Source organism: Erpetoichthys calabaricus, chromosome 18 (genome assembly GCF_900747795.2).
Source record: "Erpetoichthys calabaricus chromosome 18, fErpCal1.3, whole genome shotgun sequence".
In the NCBI taxonomy this organism is placed as follows: domain Eukaryota; kingdom Metazoa; phylum Chordata; class Cladistia; order Polypteriformes; family Polypteridae; genus Erpetoichthys; species Erpetoichthys calabaricus.
Window position 1 is genome coordinate 22845165 of NC_041411.2, and position 23280 is coordinate 22868444.

The 23280-nt window shown below is 37.9% G+C and overlaps 1 protein-coding gene across 6 annotated transcripts in view; it reads right to left on the reverse strand.

The window, feature by feature from the left end:
- The window catches only part of fbrsl1 (fibrosin-like 1), a 358399-nt gene extending 336866 nt beyond the window's left edge, over positions 1-21533 (reverse strand). For all 6 annotated transcript variants that reach the window (XM_051921559.1, XM_051921560.1, XM_051921561.1 and 3 more), the window contains exon 1: positions 21389-21533. The gene's annotated coding sequence lies outside the window, so the exon portion shown is untranslated. The remainder of the gene's footprint in view (positions 1-21388) is intronic.
- Between the last annotated feature and the right edge of the window lie 1747 nt (positions 21534-23280).

The window sequence follows — 23280 nt, forward strand, 5'->3', positions numbered from 1 at the left end:
ATCGTTACTTGGAATACAAACATTACATGTGTGTTCTGTGTCTATAATGATATGGATAAATGTATGATAACAGGAAATGCGAGGCAAGAAATGTTGAACGTAACTAAAACAGAAACTTTTTTCATGTTATAGTAAAAATTAATAAAATGTTGATGTAAAATGTATAATGTATGAAGACTAAAGTTCAAATATCAAATACTTTCACAAAAGGAATAACAAAACAAGTACGCCTTTACTCAAGAACATAACCAACGAAAAATAAATTATTCAGTTTACAGGTTGCTGTCAATATGAAAAAACTGAAGCCTGTTTATCAACTGCATGGGTGGGTTAGAGTAAGCATGACTGTCTCTAAATCAAGAGGTTGTAGGTTTGATCCCTGGTCTTCCTCGCATTTTCCATTTTGAGTAGTGAGCTGCTTTATTACTAATATATAATAAAAACATACAATTGATTTATGTCTGTAACACCTGGTGTAAATTTTTGCTACTTGTAAAAGTTAATGTTTTTTTTATTCAGTTTTATTCTGTCAGTGACGTTCACGTGGTACAACGAACTTGGCCTTCCTCTCTAAGTTGATGGTGTTTATCTCCATTCTTTTCACAAGAGCAGTGATGGCCACAGTTGGTGTAGTGATTGATGCCTGGTCAGAAGTATTTTGTTGTACCGGCAATCAAAGATACGATGCCCAGTAACCTCTATCTGACTATCATGTGGCATTTGTGCTTTGACAACAAAGGGACCCGTGAAGAACGTGTGAAAAAATTATAAATTTGCATGTGTATGTGCAATGCTACTCCTTATTTAGGAAAAGATCCCAGTCGTGCCACAGGGGAAGGACTTTCAAAGACTGTGGTTATAAAGCCGTTTCTGGACAAAGGGAGAACCATAACAACGGACAACTTTTTCACGTTGCTTTCGCTGGCTAAGAAACTGCTGCACTGCAACACAACTCTGCTTGGCACCATAGAGTGGGATGGGAACTTGCACCTGCAGCTAAACTCACTTAAGTAAGTGTGCAATTCTCCACGCTAGTGTTTAGATCTGGCAGTGCCATGCTGACGGAGTATGCGCAAAAAAAGAAGTCTGTCTGCATTTCCAGTACCATGCACCATGGCGCACGGATTTTTTTTTTTCTCCAATCTTGTCCAACGTTCAAATGACAAATCATTTTCAAATGAGATTGCGTTCTCATGCATGGATATGTGTGTGTGTGTGTGTGTGCATGAGAGAGGCCGAGACAGATTTGATATCATTCAAGCGGTTACTGGAATTTAAAATAAACACTTTTGCAAAGGTATAACGAAACAAGTGTGCTTTTATTCATTAATAAAACTGAGTTTAAAAAATTAAATTAACAAGATACCAAGATGACATGATTCTCCAGCGTTTGTGTGTCTGCTTATATCCCTTCAGCGATATCTTTTACAAGTAGCAAAACTTTTCACAGGCTGTTACTCAAAGAAAATGTGTTTTTATCATATAATAGTAATACTAACAGCAGCTCACTACTCATAATATTAAATGCGGGGAAGACCTGGGATCAAACCCGCAACCTCTTGATTTACAGGCAGCCGTTCTTACCTCTGTGTTCAACATTTCTTGCCTCGTATTTCCTGTCATCCTGCATTTACCCAGAAAGTGAAATGTATGTATTCCAAATAACGATATATTATTTACCCTGTACAACCCCAGGCACCTCATACTCAGATAAAGAGACTTGCCCTGGGAGAACTTCAGCTGTGTTGGTGGGGGATGGGGGACAATGAAAAAATCGTAACCTTCATGGATTTTAGTGTTAAATACAAACTGGATTAATCAATCAGTTTTTATTCAATGCCAATATCTGTTTTCTGACATTCTCCATGAACTTCTATACATCATCATAATTTTTACATCGCTTTAAAAAGAGTTTCCCTGCCAGATCTAGGATCAAGCATAAAAAAAACTGCTTGGTGACAAGAATTAGGCAACCTGTAACAATTAATTCTCCAAGGTCCTTGATGTTATAGCAGAAATGTGAGGAAATGCACTCTCTGCTCATTGATTTGTTCTTTTAAAATTAAAAGCCAGCTTTACCTGGGATTTAAGGCAGTTTGAATAAGCTGCATTAATGATTCATTGAATTTTCTTGAGATAATTTCATTACTAAACTGAGTGTCTAGTCAGAAAATTTAGGAGCTCTTCAAATGTTATAAAACTAGAAATTCAAAAATAACATACTACACAACAGGCAAGGAATGAAATAATTAATTTCTCTAAATACCACTGTCAAAATTAAAGCAGTATGTTATAATAGGTAGAGGAATAAACCTCCTACTGCCAACAAACTAATTCTGTTTTACCAGAAAAGGTCTGCAATGAAGGAAACATTGGAGGAGGAGGAGGGGAGGATACACTGATACAGAACGTTGCCTCACCCACCACAAGTTGAAGCACCTCAGGATCCCAAATTAGGACCCAAGCACACTCATGCAATGGGTGTCAATTGACTCCTACTTAATCAATACATTAATTCAAAAAGATGCCAGGGATATAATACACAATGTGGAGCATGCATAGAGAATATGACTACCACGGAGTATAAGACAGACACTGGGAAGTGATAAATTGCACCTACTTGCCCCCATAAGGTTAGATTGCCTAGCTCTTTAAACCTGTAGCTATGTAAGTACAAGAAAAATATACAGGTGGAGACTTTATGAAACTTTAATTTATGAATATCTTTTTTTGCTAACTGCTGCTAATATGATATATAATTGAAATAAAACATTAAAAAATTTAGGAAGTCGGTGTATAAGTAGATGTAAACACACACACACACACACACACACATATACATTAAAAGGTAAATAGAAACATATAATATGGCACAATGAGCCATTTAGAATCAGTTCCATTTAAAATTCAAACCACTGTACTTCTCTTGCCTAGCTACATTTTCTGTTTGCGGCACCCTCCCAACAACAACAACAACCTGCAAGAGATAATTTGCTCAAGTGCTGTAAGCAGAAGAAAAGGCAAAAAAAAAAAAAAAAATGCAATCAACTCTGTGGGAGGTAACTGCAGTTTATTTTTTTCTACAATGGCTGCTTGCTACAATAAGAAAAATCAAAAATCTTCCAGTTTGAATAAAACTATAATTTAGATCATTTAAAAAAATTCTCAGTATTATCATAGATTTTTACAACTTTTGTGGCATCAATATCTTGTAAACCTTTACACAAGGTACATCTAATACTAAGGCATTACATTAGCCTCACTGTGATGGACTGGCACGCCAGTTAACAATTTCCAAGTAAAAATGGGGACTTTTAAATTACACTTTAGGACCCTACTGACAGCAACATCTGATAACAAGAGAGTGAAAAACATCCTCACTTCACAACAAACTACTGCACAGGGTTTATTTCAAGTTCAGTTCAAGTTCAAGTTCATATTTACTGCGATGGGTACATAGTATATTGAAATTCAGTAGTAAAATATTAATACAAGACAATGAATACAACTTATTGATATAGAATTAAGCAGCATACATTAAATACAATTGAGAGAAGAAACACTTGTTCAATTTTATAAGTGGCCACTAAGCCCTTTAATAACCTGTGGATAATATCTGTCTATGATTCTACTGGCAAAGGTGTGAACAGTCCTGTATTGTTTGCATGAACAGAGAAAGAAGAAACGTGACTGCTCAGGATGTCAAAGTAGGTGGAGGTTATGTATTTCTTGAAGAAAAATCAGCTCTGTGTCAATAATATTCTGCACCACTTTCATCACTCTCCATAGTGATTTGCCGGTGCTATTCGAGCTTGTTATACTGCCTGATATAAAGGACTTACTTCACTGTGCACCTACAAAAGATCATGAACAAAGATGGAGACATCCATGCTTCTGTAATGTGTCAAAGGCAGCAGTCTTGGCAACAGTCTGGGAGTTTCACCCAATTGAAATCAGTGATGATCACTCCAAGAAATGTACAGATGCTGACTTTCTCGACAACATCCATTCTGTTGTAGAATGGTTTTACCTCCTCCTTCCTGAAGTCTATAACCATTGCCTTGGGTTTTGCTGTCACTCAGGGAAAGATTGCTGTATTTGCTCCAGTTTCAAGATGACAGCATTCTCAAATAGTTAAAAATCCCTTTTACTTGGCAGGTCTAATCATCACTGCATTTATTTATATCATCTGATTTCCCCTCTTTAACAGCAGTTTTCTAGGTTATACTCTCAAGTAGTGTTAAAAAACAACTAATATGGTGACCATCTCCAACCTTATGCATCAGCCATAACATGCATTCATAGATCACAGCACAATCGAACACCTGATAATATCAAAGCTTTACACCATTTATATACCTGGGAAAACTTCTGTATGTACTTTGCATTATTTCTCATGCATTTGCTTTCAGTTTCTGTCTGATTGAGTGTCACCTTGTGAATGCCTGAGAAAAGACTGCCGATCTGTCTGGCTACAATTAGCTCTGGATCCCGGCAGCTCCAAATGGGCTTTGTTTCACTACAGTTTTACAATTTCAAAACAACCTTATCAATCAGGAAGCAGATTTGTTTCATTGTTTCCGTCTACCAAGAAAGAAAACAAACTGCATCAATCCCTGAAACATCTTAAAAAAAGCCATTTGGTGAAACAGGAGGGTGACACCAGGTGGACAGAGGAAAAGCAAACAACCTGCAGACAGTAATGCTGGGAGTTTCGAAACAGAAAAAAATAAAACTCCATTCTATGAATCTAAGCAAACAATTCAAAATGCAAAGCCATCTTCATCCAGCAGGGGGCAGTCTTACCCCACAAGCTACCTAACTTGCTTCAGGGACATGTTTAACCACACTGTCACATCTGAATCTGTTCAGAAAAGACTGAAAAGAAACACCTTCCTTCTGCAGTGAAGTCACCAGATCTCATAAATGAAATGCCTGTCTGTGCCAAGTAGAAAGCATTATGTCCAAATTCATTAGCCTTTCTCTAAATATGAAAAGGGCGCGAAATGAAAACAGTGTAACCAAACAAGAGCATAACCACAAGACTGCAGTCTCCATTATGCAAAAGGCCAAACTGAAACAATGAATGTACCTCAAGGATCTTAAATACAAGATAACATATGATATCAAGCTGCTCAAACGCTACTACATACCACTCAAGTGCTTGTCTTTTCAGACCCAACAGAAACAAAAACAGCAACTTCCAGAATATGATGGTGAAATAATCCACTATAGTATATAAGAAATGAGATGTTCTTCTGTAAAATGGAAGCACCTCTTCATCTTCTTGTGGCTTCCTGCCATTATTCTGACCAAACACAAAAAGCAGAGTATCTAATGGGCTATTACTGGGTGAGAAAGCAGGTCACTGGAGGCAAAGAAGAACTCCTGTTGAATAATATCGAACTGAAAATGAATAATTCTAAAATGCCATGAAGACTGTTTTCTAAATAATGAACATAGTGTAATAAATGTTGGATGCCACAGTGGGGCAGCAACAATGTACAACAAGGCTGGGAAACATTTTACCTCCCTGCCTTTAAACCAGTGTTCTTTTGCAGAACCCAATTGGGTCATCTACAGGATGCGAGAGTGGAGGCACAGTCAGTCTGTTCCCCTCCTTACCTTTTAAGGCTGCCTTTCAAATGTCTGTAGGCCAAATCAAAGACACAAAAGAAATCCACAGGGACACAGTTCTCTGTGCACCTGTGAAATCTCCAGCATGTGAAGCTAATGTGTGGCCATACTGTAGATAATTGAAGAAGACTTAATAGCCCTGAGCCTTAACCTTCTAAGCTTTATGTTACTTATATTTTCACACAATAGGCTCCACAACTCCCGAATGAAGCAAACCTTTCTGATTCTAATTGGACATGTATCTAATCTAATGTGTTAAAAGTCTGAAATAAACAGCAGGTATGATCCAGGCACATGTGGGAAACCGGCATGGGAGCACAGAGATTTCACAGTGAGAAACATGGTGGGACAGATTTCAAAGGCCCTTTGCCACACACCTTGTCATTAGTTATATATCACTGAGATACTGGTGAGAGCTGTCGGTACTAAATATTGATTGAAAAGAAAACCAAAAGGGGATGACAGGTCAACTACATGTGCAGCTCCCAGAGATACAACTGTGAAAAAGATTTGACAGGACAGGGTTAACTCCCTGTAATCTACACTGTGCACACATTGAGCGACATTTTCATGAATTTACATATATGCTGTGTGAGTATATAGATCATTAACTGCAATTATACACACTCGGTGCAACTGCCAGCTTGGAACTAAACACAGACCTCACTGAAGAAGGGCAATTTAGCAATCAATTTTCTTGTATATAAATAAATTAAAATATGCAGCTCTTTACTGCTATTAATCATATTTCCTTTTGTGTTATGTTATACTCAGTTAAAGAAATACTGGTAGTTCAGCTGCATGTCTTGCTAGTTTCTGAGGTCATCTACAACATGAAGTTTGCTCATGTGAGCTTTAGTTATCGGTTTCTCTCTATAAGCACACTGGCGAGTATGCCAAAGAATGTGCACAGCTAAATACAGTATGTGTGTGTCTGCAAATGTGCCGACAGCACTTCAGGGCCTCTTGCTAGGGTGTGAATGCTGTTTATACACTGCTAAGTGGGAGTGTCAAAACAGACACAGGCTGCCACAAAAGATGCAATCTGGTCAATAGGATCTCTCCTTACACATCGAGGCAGGCAAGTAAAAAGGCTCTGCTACAATGTAAAAACCACTTGTGTACAAGAGAATTCAACTGTACCTTGGTTAGGTCTGAATATTCATCAAAGACACCCTAAAAGACCTCCAAACAGTGTCACTGGCAATGCAGCAAAGGAGTTGGTCATCTTCATTAGGGAAACAGTAAAGTATCCGAGGAATTGTACAAATGTAGGGGCATGCAGATGATTCTACTGATTTTTTTCAGCTGTTAAGTCAGGCCATGCAAACTGTAACAGTCACATTTGCATTTTGAGTATGATATAGCATGACATAAACAAAAGCAGTAAATACTGGGCACAGTTAAAGAGGGTGGAAAATGATGTTAAACGATCATGCTTAGTTTGTAATAAAGCATGAATGTGACACTGTCACCTGTGAACTCCAAGTATTTGTACTAAGATTTGTGGAGTGTGTGGTTAAACAATTTATGATCCAGGCAGCCATTAGGATCACTACTGGCCATCCAAGAGCAAAGCACAGGACTTGAGAGCATGATGTTAAGATAAGTTAGAATAAAAGTTTAGTAGTTAAAGTGATACATTCTGGTAGCCAGTGTGCCAAACAGGTTAACTGGAAATGTTCAAAATCTAAGTAGTGTGTCTGTAAGCAGGCCATTTCAGTTGCTTCCCCATGATGCGATTCTAGCAAAACGTTAGCCAATTGCACTATACATATAAAATACTAAGCCTACAGCTTCTGATTACTTAATCAGCAAAAGGAGAATTCATTAAGAAGTCACGTAGAGGTGCATCTGTCCAAGTGTTAAAGTCAACGTATCAAAACAAGAAAACTGCAGTTTGCCAACATTTGTAGCATGTACTATTGTCATGCTGGAAACAACTTCTGTGTCATTTTAAATTAATCTAAATGCACATCTGGCCATGCTTCTGATATCCTGCAGGCAAACCATCTTTTGGGTTGAGCACTGGTTATCATTACCACATCTGTCTCACTTCCTTTTTTTACTTTAGGTCTGTTATGTGCCACTTTTTTCTTTACCTATATCCATCAACAATGCATTCTGTAGATACAAAACTGACAGAGTCTATACAGAGCCAAGACAAATATTGCTTGAGCAAAACAATTCAGCTTGATACCAGCGTAAGAGCAGGACAATCTACGTTTAAGATCCTTGACAATAGCTTGATGGTCATAGGTGCTAGGTTAACTGTAGGAGGAAGCTGTGTGAGCATATAGGCATTGTGGGGCAGACTAACCATATTTCTGCCATAGTTCATATGAAAAAGTAAACAAATAAAAAGCAAGAAGTTAAAAACACAAGTTACGCAGAACAAATACAAGAAATACTTAGAAAAGATGGGAACACAGGAAAATAAGCACAAATGGAGACCCAATGAATCCACAATAGGAAAATTGGTTTGAGAAGAAAAAGGAGTGGAGCCGAATTCTTGTGAATGTAGTATGAAAACCTGAAGAAAAAGAGATGATTCAGAGTCAAAAGAACAGAGCAGTGTGAGGCATAAACATATTAAAAGCATAACGATTCTCATGAGTCATGATAAGAGATACAGGGAATAATCTAACTGACAGAAAGCCTGAAAATGAGCAAGTAAGTGGACCCCAAAATGTACCCCTCCAATAGCAAAAGCAACTGTCAAAAGAAGGTGTCAGGGTGGGTATTAAGAGGAAAGCTGATCTATACTGAAAATCCTGAATTGCTGGTACCATACCAGTTTAAAATGTGGGTTTCTCAACACTTTCTAGTATTGGTATACCCCAAAAGCCTACTTTACACACAAACATCCCAAAATATGACATTACACTAACATAGTCAAATTTTAAATTCTATCATGAAATATTTTACTTTTGCTCTACTTTTTCCTAAAGCAGTTTCTCCTTGATGCCACTTTGATTAACCTATTGCCTTACTGCGCTAAGAAATTAATTTATCGGCTTCTAAAAAGCATAATTAAGTCCAAGACCTCTTTGTTATTCACTGTTCTTCAACCACAGAACATGATTAAATGACTCAAAGATCCAACAATTTATCCACTCAGTTGCTCAACTGACTCACACATACGTATGGAGTCAAAGTGTACCCCAACAGCATCAAGCACATGGCAGGAATGAAACCAGAAGAGGGCACTAGTTATTTTTGTAGACCATTCATTTTCTTGACTTAAAATGAATGATGCTGCCTTAAATTGGCAACATTCAACACCGTAAATGGCCCTTGAGTAAATAAATTGTATGACTCTTGTTCTATACCACTTTCTCAGAACAAAGGCTGAATATTACAAAAGAAAGTTTAAGCATACAGGTAGTGCAATGAACAGCACACAGTGAACAGTGTGTGGTAGCTGTAAAGGGGGAAGAAACGTGTACAACAGAAATCTAATGGCATGTTTTCTTGTTGGACTACCAGCCTCTGAAAAGTGAGTATCACTGAACAATTCTTGCAATATACAGTATTTGAATTGTGCAAAGGGGCTATAAGTTACTAATCAAAATATATACAACATAAGAAGAGATACTGGAATAGAAAATCAGTGTAACAAGTTTAGGTAGACTAAACGCAGAGGGTGAACAGGACAGAGATTGGTCGCAAAAAACATTAGTGCCTACAGGCTGCTGATACTTATGTCTAAACACAAGCATTTAGACAAGGTTGGCAGAATAAAGGAGGTAAAGAGACAGAAAGACTCCAATCAATGGATATATTTACTGCATATACAGAAGAATCTTTAGCATATTATCTTCAACTGCCCAAATTCAAAGTGAAGAAATATGTGTCAGAACGTAAATCTGGAATCTCCCTTACAGCACAAAACAAGCTTCTTCTGAAAGGTCCCAATTGTATTTAACATTGTGATCAGATAAGTTTGCTCAGTAATCATATCTGAAGCCTTTTTTCCTCTGAGTAAGCAAATTATGTGCTACAGCTTATATCCAAAGCATAGTGCTTGGCTGAACTAATTGTCTCTTTGTGACATTTCTCTTTCATAACGTTGTTTCAGCTCCTATTTGTGGATCTGCTTTACAGCCGCAGTCAATACATGAGCAGGGTTATTGAAATCTCAATTAGTCAGCCTGTCCCTGAGCCATACTCCTGACACAATTCTGCTCTGTTGACCAATGCCCTGAATGACCTGAATAATGAATCAGAAATTACATAAAAGCGGGTCTTGTAACTGCTCTAATTCAATGTTCTCTTTTTTCCATCTAGAGCACTGCATATTTTAAAATGGATTATTAATTGAAGCCTTCTCCTCATGTTTGCCTTGCTGAGAACAGAGGTCAGCTTAACCCTTTGGGCTTTAGCTTTCTCCCTCTGTGAGTATGCACACAATCTGTTTTTTGTTTCTTTTACACCAAGAGAGGTCTCAGTGGTGGGCCATGTTCAATGCTGTGACTGAAAGTTGTAAGTGGTTTCCATTAGTCTGATGCAGTCCTGGGCATCACTTTCTACTCATTGCTATTTAATTAACTACTTGCAAAGATTTTCATTGAATAATAAAATAGCAATTTCCAGGATAGCTGCATTTTGTAAGTGATGGCCTTAAGGATATCATCTTGTTTTAGAGATACATTTAAGTTAGAAGTTAAGACAAAACAACACAGGCTTTCAATAAGCAAAACCTACATAAGGTTACCAGAGGTACAGAAGAAAAGCATCAGAAGACATAATGCATTAATCCTCAGCCTTTCTGAATACTTCCTAACTAGCTACATGGCTTGGCAGCTTCCAAGAATGAGGTATTTTCTTAAAAGATTTTATCTCAATTACAAGAGATGTAAAATACTCTTGTTTACGTTCTTTGCCCTAAAAATGTGCAAAGTGCAATACACAACATCTGCAATATAGTTAGAACTCTATTAAACCAGCCTACTATTTCATGGAGTTCCAGCTCCTTTGGCACTCAAACTTCACTCTGCCCTAACACACACCATACCAAACCAATCTTGCCATGGAATACTCTCTATGGTTTCATACCAGGTCTTCTTTCAAGGAGCATCAAAATCTCCTATCCCAGAAAGACTACAAATAAATATAATTTAACAGACATGTCTGTTGAACGTCATTAAAACACAGCCCCAAAGCTGACTGCCACTAAGTTAATTCATTTCTAGCATTTGTCTTAAAAATCATGAACCTGTATTACAAATGGGGATGGGAGTGTGTGAGTATTTCAGTTTTTTAGTTTAATTAAAACTGTTTTTGTTAGGAGAAGCCGGCACATATTCATTCCACAAGTTAAATCAGGCCTTCCTAATCTGTCTACCACTGGGATGCCAAGTAAGGGACAACAGTCTGGTACACCCCAAGTCTTGTACTTGAGTCACAGACAATTCTCTATTGACACTGGCCTCCAGGGTCTGTCTTTAGCAGAGTCGACTTTACCTTTGCTCCTTTCCTTTCCTTTACTCATATTACGTTACAAGACAGTGTAAATCAAAGTAATACATACATAGAAAAATGAACAATGTCACTCACAGATGAAAAGCATATTTTGGTGAGATTCTGGGAAAACCAGCCACCTATTAACCCTTCGTTACTCGGGTGGGGTGTTGCACACCCCAGTTGCCAAAGTTATGCGTATTTCTCATAGATGGTGCGACATGGAGCTTTGATGCCTTGAGTAGCTGCAAGCTGAGTAACGTACTGTGCATGCAAAAGCGTGCGTCAGTTGGAGGTGGACCCTTGAGCTGATAACGTCGTATTACGTAGTTATGGGTGTTTAGCACCCCACCAGAGTAATCCCGCAGAGTATCGTTGGTATTTCCGAAATAGCAGAAGATGGCCTCTTACTATATTCTTTTCACTGGTGAATGTCGGCGGAATAAATGCTCATGTGGTGTACCACGAAAACACAGGTCATGCATTGCGGCGCAGACTTTTCCTGAAAAAGCTTGCCTTGGACCTTGTTCAAGAACAACTTTGCCGAAGACAGGCCAGAAGTTCTCATCTCAGAAAAGAGATGCAACTGAAGCTCAAAAGAACAACCGGAGAAAGTTCTGCTGTGAACCCACCACCAGCAAAGAAACCAAAACAGGCAAGGTGTGAGGAATGTCCAGGGAGTAAAGACAGAAAAACAAGATTTCAGTGCCATTCCTGCAGTAAATACATATGCATGGAACATTTGGTTCCAACCTGCAATCAGTGCACCACAAGTTCAAAACAAACACAGGAATAGTGGAACTTTCCATGAAGTTGTGAACTGTGACCACTTTTTGAAACGGACAGAATGAATGTATATGGTATGGAGACATGAAACTTCTTTTTTTATTCCCACCTGTAATTATTGAAAAGGAAATTTTAGACAGTGATTTTGTAAACATGAAAAGCCAGAGAACACTACATGTCCTAGTAAAGATTAATTAAATTGCATTTTAAATATTTCTTACTATCGTTTCTCCATAAACAGTGGGGTGCAATACACCCCAGCTGAGCACTTATGAGAGTTCACGATATCCGAGTAACGAAGGGTTAAACAGACCTCAACACTGTGCAATTAACTTGTCAAGAATATTTAAAGGAATCTGTTCTCTTTGGAAAATTTTAGTTATACTAACTGAATTATGAGCAACAGTTGATGTTACAATTTAAGTCAATGAATCACAGCTTAATATTTATAAATAAAATTAACCATGAGGTAATAAACAACTTCTGAAAAGGAAAAATCTCACAGCCAAGCAACGACTTTCAGCAAGTAATGGCATGTTTTAACTTAAGCATGCGCGCTGCTGTAAGAACAAAAGTGGTCCCACTTTGTGTCTGGCTGAACCTTCACATTGACTTGAACCCTGCAGGCAGTACTTTTAGTGCACACTAACAGCTTTTGTTATCTATCCGTGAAGTGAGCAGCTTGTGGCCATGTGATTCAGCATTGTTAGGAATTTTGCAGTTCCATAATAATTACAGGGACTAAATAAACAAGGTGAACTCTGTAGCATTGCTGAATTCTGCTATGACAAATGATGGGATATATATTTCACTGAGAATATCTTTTAATTATAGGAACAATTAGAAACTGAAAGACAATTTTGCTCCCTGAACCTTTATGTTACGGTACATTAGGCAAGTGAAATCAAAGATGAAATTACAAAGAGGACATATTGCTGCAAAGGCTGACTGTTAGAACAAAACAGTAGTAAGCTCATTTAGTTATGATTAGGAGTGGGCCTGCATACAAATTCTGTGTCTGAAAAACATTAACACATAGGCAGGTCATAATTGGTAATAAAGGCATATCAAAGCTTCATAGTAAATAGTATTCTACAACAGCAGCACTCCTGGGTTCTACACACAGAACGCAAAAGCCAGTCACAGTTCCCTCAGAAACAGAATATTTTTAAATTCCAGCTACTGATAAGAATAATCAATCATACAGCATCTTTCACACTAAAGAGTGTAATCGTATAGCACCTGGAATACCAAAATGCTTGTCAACACAACAAGCCTCAAATGATGACTTTAAATATAATGCGCTACACTTAACACTTTTTAAGAAAAAAATCATTATGAAGTACAGCAAGAGTGACAATTTCATTCAGCAATATCAATGACTTTGGCAAATGTACATTGTGAAACAAGCTGTATAAAATTAAGACAGATTATAAAACTGTACTAAATAAAACTGAGCACCAAATACTCAACTCAATGTAAGAATTTGTACAACTGTTAAGATTATCATCAAGAATATAATTTCAGAATGAAAGTGAAAAGAGGTGAGCCTTTACTCCAGGTTTAATTGGCACTACTTAAAGTTTGTGTGATTCTAGGAGTAAGTGCCCCAAATTTGAATGTATGTTCTCCAAGAAGTGTGCAATGTGGCCTACGAATATTGGGGATTACTTTAGACTAGCTGTGGTACCTATCAAACACATGTAATTGAGAAATTAAAAATATTTGCTATCTCTCGCCTTATATGTTCCTTTGGCACCTGTCCTCTATAACTGTGTGTGTGAGAACGTCTCTTCACCAGTCTTGCATCTCTAGAGTGCATTCCTGTACAGCCACACTGTCAGACTCAGTCATTATTTTCCAGCCACCTTTTTAACCTCATATCTGGTTTTATACTTACCGCCTTTGAAGACGACTCTCTCTATGTGCTTTATTTGTCTTTACTTCTCCTTGTGTGTCTCACATTCACAATTCCTCTTTCGTTGCACCACCAAAGCCAAACTGCTCTGATGGACTACACACACAGACCTTAGTGTTTTATTACATAGTAACATTACAAAAAGCAAAACTTTGTTCTTTCTATTTCTTTAAGCAAGTTTCAACTTTCACAAAGTAACCAGCATCTTAAACTCCATGCTTAAACATGAAGACATGCTTACCTTGGAACTATTAAATGTTCATAACATGCAGGACTCTCCTTAGGTAACAGAACAGGGAGCAGCAGCAAAATGATATGCCTCTTCTCATCTATATTCTTGTGTTGCTAAAGATGTGATAAGCTGCCCCCCTTAATTGCATAAATAAGAGTAAATGTAGGCTATGCCCAAATGCCAAAAAATTCTATTACCATCCACATTATGCCATGTTTAGGTCATATGACTGAGGAGCCACAGACCTGAACTAAGAAGTAAAAAAAAATATTTGCCTCTAATCCCCAAAGTTTTTACTGAATCTCTCTGCTGCCTTCTAATCATCAATGTACCATCTAGAAAACATGACTACAGTTGAAATGCACACTTCATATGCTTTCACATGAATTTGATATTTCTCATACTTTTATCTACATTATCTAATGCAGCACAGAAAGTTTACAATTGTTGCTGCTATACAATAACCACATTAGTCTTCAATGAACTCATCTGCACTCAATTTCTACCTAAAAACAAGGCCAAATAGCCTGATCTTTTGACCTTTTTTTTAAAAAAGTTTTTATTTCTACTTTTTACCACCAATCTGTAAGTACCACTATGCTTCTGAATTTTTTCTCTTCATGTATACTGTGAAGACGCCAGCCTGTACCACAGACTCACAATGTCCAAAAGCACACACTTTACTTAGCTTCTTCTTTATACACAGCACAATGCACACAGTGCACAAACCCCACAATGCTCAGTCCTTTTCCTTCTTTCTTTTCTTCACTTTTAATGCTGCCTCCACTCCTCTCCCCCAAGCTCTGCCCTCTGCCTCCCAACTCCAGCTCCCAGAATTGTTCTCTTCCAGCAGCACTTCCTGGTGTGGCGGAAGTGCTACAGTACATGACTCTGGAACTGTCCAGGCGCCCCCTGGCAGTGGTCATGGGCCCCAACACGGTTGAGCTTCCAAGGTCCAATGCTGTGACTCTGATGTAATCCAGGGGGGCTGCCCTCTTACGTCCCGGGGGAGATATTGCCTCTCTCACAAGGTTTTTCTGTTCTGCAGGTGTCCCCTCCGGGCAAGGGTCCCAGCTGTTCACAGCAATACATATACTGCATCAATTTTGTTAATAGTTTGTAGTTTATTACTTTTAAAAGTGTCTTATTATGGTGCTTGATATGAAACAGGTGCTTTAAGAAAGATGTCACTTATGAATTGATTGCTAACTCATAATTTATGCAGTGAAACTCAAACATGAACAAGTGATGGCTCATTAGCACTGCACAGAGTGCAGGTCTCAAAATATACACTAAATGCATAATGCTTTTGCTAGTTTTAAGCATTTCTATTCTTGTTGGCTCTGTGGGGAAACCTCACAAACTTGAAATAACCCTTGCTGAATTGGAGGAACAAATAAGGAGTAGAGGAATAGAACTGTTATGTGAATGTGGAAATATCTATGCTGGAAATGAGTCCTGAAAGTTCTAATTAGACCCCAGATTGCCTTTGAAAATACTCTTCTGAGCACTAAACAGGTAAGTGTTCTTTTTTATTCAGGTTTTCAAGTGCATTTATTTGGCTTATTTCTATTGATTAGTGTTCTTCAACTATAACTGACCTGCCAGCCTTGAAAGTCTTTCATATTTATTTGCACAGATTTTTGCCTTCTTTTTAACAAAATGGCAGTAGAACATCTCAGAAAGTTTCCCAGCCTTCAAGTACTCCATTACATACACGAGGACTCACTACACAAGTGGAAAGCAAAATGGCAATATTCCATTTGGCCGCAGTTTGTTCTGCTCCAGCCCAATGCTACCAGAACATTACTGCCTTTAATTTTTATCTGAGATCTCTGCTAGCCAGCAAAAACCATTTACTGTAGTGTTGAACACCTTCCACTTCAGCTAACTATAAAAAGTCTTTTTTTAATCATTCAGGAATGCGGGAGGTTACCAGGATGCGTTATTTGGACCGCATCTTAAAAAGACTCTCAGAGAAGAGCACAGCTCTGCCTAACGACACTAAAATGATGCCATGATTAATGCTTTTCTCTTTCTCCTTGAGACGGCTGAAGTGCTGCCCTGACCACCAGCCTGCTTTTAATTTTCAGTTTACTAAAATATATCAAAGGCTTTTAGTGAAGCATTTGAGGAGAGGAGATAAAACTCCTTTTCAAACAGGGCTCATTAAAGATGGAGTTCATGCTTGTGTTCAAGGTGGAGAGGAGAGAGAAGATTTCCTTTCATTACCATACTTGTGGTTAACCCTGATTATTTTGAAACACAATTGTCTCCTGTGTTTTAAAGCCAAGGGGCGCTTCCTTTGAGAATATGGTTTTAGCTAACAACACTCAGCCCAAAACACTGACAAAATTCAACACTCGAGTCAATCTGAATCAGCTTTTTCATCATCACCTTTTTATTAAAGTAGATCTGACCCTTCAGGATCTTTACATATTAATGCTTTGATTTTCCCCCTTGACACAGGAATTTCAGTCTCTGTAATAGGGCGACCACCTCACCAGAGTATTTAAGGAAAATGACACAAAATCTGAAATCTGTTTCTTGAAGATTCTGAAAAGCTAATACAAGGAGAAATCATAAAATGAGATGGGTGAACAAGGCTAGAAAATTACCTAGCAGGTCAGTGAATTACATTAGGACTCACATTAACTCAGCCACATACACAACATAAAGCCTCCAAGTAAAGCATTTGTACTCTTCTTTAGATCATTAGTGCGTCCTGTTTACTATGTTGGACCAATAATAGAGATGATCAAGATACTAAAGATTATGATGAGTCTGAAAAGTCAAACACAGGTTAGCACCACAAAAGAAAACTTTAAAGGATATTACACATTTAGTTCATGTTCAGCAACACCAATACACTGTAAGAGTGCAAAGAGAGGAGGAGGAGGAGGAGGAGGTTGGGAGCACAAACTGATACAGCACAATGAAGGCACACTAGAAAAGAATTCTCAAGAAACCTGTGATACCTGAGAGAAAGTAAATGAAACATTAGCTTGTCAAGTCATAACAGTAGGGCTGAACAATGCCCCTGATACACTGTTCCTTAAAACATTTAAACCAGAGTTCTTTTTCATGTGTCACTCTTAGTCAGGGGATCTCAGCTCAGGGTTTTTACTGCAAGGAATCCTTCAACCAGTGGCCACTTTATATTTTTCCATTGATCTCCAGATTTTACGGACTTCTAATTTACTTGTTTCTGAAATTCCCTGGTAGATTTAAAATATCTCTGCAGTATAAGTTCCCAATACCCCCCCCCCCCCCCGGTGGACAAGGATAAAAAAAAAAAAAAGCGAGGTTCAGGAGATAGTCTCAGTTCATAGCAACTGAGTGGATACAATCATATACCAACAGAGCTGTATTTATCAATTAAAACGTCTGACTTCTAAAGGTAATTTCAGTAAAAAATTATATATTAGTTAAATGTGTGTATTGATACGGGACAACAGTCTAATTAAGTGAAAGGAGTAGTTTAAAGAAAGAAATACTGTTAAATTAACATTTCAAACAACAGCATACAGTTGCAATAATTTTAAAATCCAAACACTTATTAAATTTCTGCATCAATAGTGAAAAAAATCATATTGAGAAATCTTTGGGTTATTGCAGGGATTCACTGGGATAAAAAAAGCAGCCTCAGGTACCCACACACAAAATTTGAGAACACCAATATTACAATAGTCTGGGACTGGTCACCACTACTTCAACATTAAACTCTCAAACTCCCAAAGTCTAGTTAAGAGTGCTTTTTTGCACAAGATATAGATTACTGGAAAGCAGTATTAGGGTAAACTACTTGCTCATGGTGCTCAGCCATAATCTTGAGATTTATAGTATAACATATTAACCACTAAGCCACACTGGGCTGTACGGACTACCACCGTTAAACCAGAACAGTCTGAGTTTTAGGGGTTTGATCTATAAAGCTCAATGTATGGTCTGTTATTTCATGATGCATCTCCCAATACAAAGTTCCAAATAAAGCAAGGAGCCGAACAGGTCTGGAGGACAAATGTGGTAGTACTGGGCTAAGTCATCAATACTAACTGCGAGGAGCAGTAGGTGAATAGGTAATAAAATAGGGCTGGGGTTAACAATATAAAAGACAAGCTTTGTTTAAAGATGAATTTCTGAGAGAAAGTATCAACAGAAAACACTCTATATAGCTGTTCTAGTTGCTCAATTGACCTGAACTTCCATCAAGTTTATTTTTATGCATTTATTTTTTATTTTTATGCATTTATTTTAGAGAAACTTTCTTGCCTATGAATGACTGTTTCACCACAGTGGCCATGAGAAGTTTACATAAGATGAATAATACTAATAATGAAACCTCTATTACAGTTAAGCCAGGTAAAAAACTAATTCATTAAAATTTTCATGATTATCATTTTGCTAACAAAACAGCTCAGTAACAAATGGCCATCTTTATAAAGGCCTCAGTGAGTGCTACCTATTAATCATTGCTGAGGTCCATCATACAGTATTTTCCATGAACTCTGGCTAAATCTACTAGACCCTCAAACTGCCACTACTCACACAGTATCTGATGTCAGTTTCACTATGTCACTTATGACACTGCCTTTAAGCAGGACTGGCACGCAGCGTTTCACTCTCCTCATGGCAGCATGCCAACAACAATCTTCAGACTGAGAACAGCCATTCAGTAAATGGTATGGACCCTGAGCATTGTTATTTTGTGCCTCTGCTGTCAAACTGCCTTGCAATAATAAGGAAACAGCTTCACGAAGGAGTGAAAGAGAATCTCTACATTAACTGTTGCTAGCTCCAGAAAAATTCCAAAAATAGACAAGCCTATTTAAGTGTTTCCCCATGAGCCATAATTGGATCCAGTCAATGAGTTGACACTGGGGCCTGTTACACATTGGCAGATAAAGCTTTGTAAGGTATGTTGGCACTTCTATGCTCCTATCAATATTACCAGAATCTGTGTCAGACCTGTCATGTCAAAAAGATATAGAATAATGAAAGCAGACAGTTCCCGTTTGTGAAGGTAAAGCAAGGAAGCAGCGTATTGCATTGCAGTGCAGCTAGCTCATTAGGGTGGTGGATGCAAGGCCTGGACAGCACTGAATTGAGGGCTTTCAAAGGGAACTGTTCAACAAAGTCTGACAGGCTTGCATTCCTCCATGAACCTTCTGCCAAGGCAAACGACACCCCCTACTTCTCTGAAAGCCCACTTTCATGATAATTCTTGGCTGAAAACAGAAGGTGTTGAAACAAGCAAATAAAACAAGCTGGCAGTAGCAGTACATCTGTGCCATGACAAGAAAAGCACATAAACCTTATCACAGGACATTGCACGCACAAATAACAAACATTATGAAAAGACGACACCGAATTTTACTATATATTTCAATATGCCACAATAATAAAAACATAAGGCCTGAACACATACTGTAGATTTAAAGGAAAATACTTCAAATAGAAAACTGGTGACATTACCAATGTATTATGAAATTCTCCTAACTGAACTAAACTGAGAGTAAAAGGACATCACTCAAGAGAATGTTACAGAAATCTGTGCTGTAAGACAATTTAATCATGCGTACACTGCCATTCAGTTTAGATTTTAAGCAATGTCTCCCAAAGCTACCATAATCTTAAGGCTCATTGCAAAAAAGTGGCATTTTTGCAGCATATGAGAAATCACTAAATTAATGCAAAATGATGAGAGGGAACACAGACATTACTCTAAAGGCACCATGACAGCATATTTACTGGGCACAGACTTGTCTAATAGACCATATTAATTAATGAGAAAAGCTTAGCCTTCCTTAGCACCTGAAAGTTAAGACTAAAGAATCAGGATATATACTGAAAGAAAAAAGTTTTAGATTTCAATTGAAAAAGTATGATAAAAATATTTTTAAAAATGATTTAAAACACATATTTGATACTTCAGGCCATATATTATTTAATGGTTATGATAAGAGAAACTAGAAAAACTTTATTTCACTCAGTTACGAGATCTTACATCATACTTGCACACAAAGAAACACAATGTATTTATTGTTGAGCAAATGGGCACAAGTGAAGCTCTCTATCTGAGTCTGTAGTAACGATAAGATAATCCATCTGCATGTTGTAAATTCTTACTTTAGCCAATCAAGCTCTAATGATGGTTGACAAATTTTTATTACTAAATATTCATCCATCCATTAATTTTTCAACCCGCTGAATCCGAACACAGGGTCACGGGGGTCTGCTGGAACCAATCCCAGCCAACACAGGGCACAAGGCAGGAACCAATACTGGGCAGGGTGCCAACCCACCGCAGGACACACACAAACACAACAAGCACACACTAGGGCCAATTTAGAATCGCCAATCCACCTAGCCTGCATGTCTTTGGACTGTGGGAGGAAACCGGAGCGCCCGGAGGAAACCCACGCAGACACTGAGAGAACATGCAAACTCCACGCAGGGAGGACCCGGGAAGCGAAACCGGGTCTCCTAACTGCGAGGCAGCAGTGCTACCACTGCGCCACCATGCCGCCCATTACTAAATATCCTGCATTCATATTATCTATAGTTTTTTTTTCCAGATTTGCAGAGCAGGTAGATTAAATGGCTTGCTCAGGGTCATTGAAACCATATATTAAATCAGTAACTCTGTGGTTTAAAGTCCAGTGCCTGCAAATTTACACCATATTATATTAAACAACAGATTTGAAGGAACACTGTCGCAAACTCCTTGTTAACTCAATGAACTCATTCACCTTCCTGATAAGCTGCTTATCTGCCCTCTGCTACTGCTACAGGTCAGGATCCTATGAGCTTTTCATATATTACTTGTCTTACAGATGATGCAATCGGCATTCCCTGGAGAGGGTTTTATGATTCAGGCATATTACCTGTCGCACACATGCTCATGGAAGGCAGCTTATGAGCTTGAATAATTGTAATTCATCACCAGGCCAGGGGTTGGCACTGCCGGCTAACATGTCCTCTCTTTCTTCCCCTGCAGACTGACAGAAGGAAATGTCGCTTGATGACTTCACTTCCAGCTCTGGCTCTCCTGGACTGGCCCCTTCCTGCCTCACCACTACAAAACCACCATTTTGTTTATCATTTTCAGTTCAATTTTTGAGCTCCGTCTGAGAAGACAACATGTTTACTTTTGTTGCTAAGCTTTCAAGTTTATGGGGGTACCACGTTGGTATTCCCCCACAACCATCACAGTGGTATCTTGTGTTTATTTCCACACACCATAACAAAATATTCAGCAAATGACTTTTGAAGCTGAACTCAAAAACCCACTGATTCAAAGCATTACAACAAAGCCAGTGAGGGCAAGAAGGAAAAAAGAAAAGACTGACCTGTGCAGACTTCTTCTGCATCACCTTGCTCTTCATTCTCTCTTTGCCTCGCTCCTGTTCTCTTTCTGAGCTGCCATGTTCATCATTACGTCCGTTCTCTGCAAGCTCAGATGCTACTTCATACTCTGGCTCCCGCCGCCTCTTTATAGCGTGCTTCTGCCATTTCTCCTTACGATCTTGAGGCTTCAGTGCAAGATCCTTCTTTAAAACGTAACAGGCAAAAAAAAAAAAACAAAACAAAAAATTAACATCATTAACATAAAAAGGTTGACAAGTACTTTCATGAATCTCATTTTTCTCTTACTATAAAAATAATACTTGTCCAAATTTGGAGACACGCACTTGGGACCCTATACCGCAGATCATGCCTTGATCATTTAACTATAAGCTCGAAGAATGAGCTCATTTATAATGAAAAAAGCAATATAAATGAATAACATGCTACTATCGCATTATATCAAACGTTCATATGTTACACACTCAGGAAAAGGTTAAATGTTACTTAATATGTGATAAGCATGTTTCAATTTCTGGCAAACCTTAACATTATATACAGAGGCCTTCTCACAAAGGATACTACGGTATATATTTCACTGTATACTCAGTAATTAAAGACATGGCATTGCTCTTCATTCTTCGTATACCCACTTTTATTTAGCCAACCTGTCACAATTAGCAGAACACTGTCATGAATCAAAAATGAATTTATCACAGTTAATGCTTAAACCAGCTTCCTTTAAATTTCAAGCACAAGTATTTCATATCGCGCTCGTTAAGCTTTTCAATTTTATACAATATCAAATTTTACATGCCTTACACGTCCTAAGTCTTACATAAATATTAGTCGAACATCCATCATCATTTATTTTGGCACATCCTTCTGGAAGTTATTTAGCTTGGTCCTTGTCAAAAACTCTCCTTGTTTCTAGTTTAAGTATTAGTCTAGCAGAGAAGCACATCTTCTATAACATGGTGCTCAGTTCTTTCATGTCACTATTGAAGTGGTTTCAAAGACACATATATGGATTTGGGGCAAGCATCTGCAGACACAGCATATTCTAAATGTTTGTTTTCTAACACATAGTACACCATGCTATGTGGTCCACTGAAATGTACTGCATTATTTTAAGAGACCCTCATGCATCAAGATCTACTGTGCAGTCTTAATTTAGTTTATGCAGCTGCAGGTCAAACTCCTCATTTCAAAATTTGAACACATAAGAATAAAAAATTAACCTTTTGAATAAAAGATCAAGGAAATGCTATAATATAGATGAAATCTATGAATTATTTGATTCTCCCAGTTTCAACTTAAAGTAACACAAGCCATAACCTATCTCAACAGGAATGATAGCAAAGCTGGAACAAAACCTGAAGAAGATGGCAGTTCACCACTGGACACACTCACACATCCACCCACACACTCATGAATACTGAAAATGCACAAGCTTTCAATCCTTCTCATCTACAAGTGCTTATGATGACTAACTGGAGAAAACACTCACACAGACACTGGGAAAATGATCAAAGTCCAAACAAACTGGACCAGACCTCAACCTCCTGGAGCACCAAATCAGTTTATCAACTTTTGTTTTACATTTATTGCACAGACCCTGCAGTATAATTACACACAGAGTTACAAAATAATAAGTATCAGAATTAAGACTTCTGTCCAGACTAACTTAAGTATCTTCATAAAGTATCTATCTATCTATCTATCTATCTATCTATCTATCTATCTATCTATCTATCTATCTATCTATCTATCTATCTATCTATCTATCTATCTATCTATCTATCTATCTATCTAATGTCTAGTCTAAAACAGGAACTTGACATTATAATCTTAGTAGAGACACACAGATGACACACATATTTTGTAAATGCTTGTC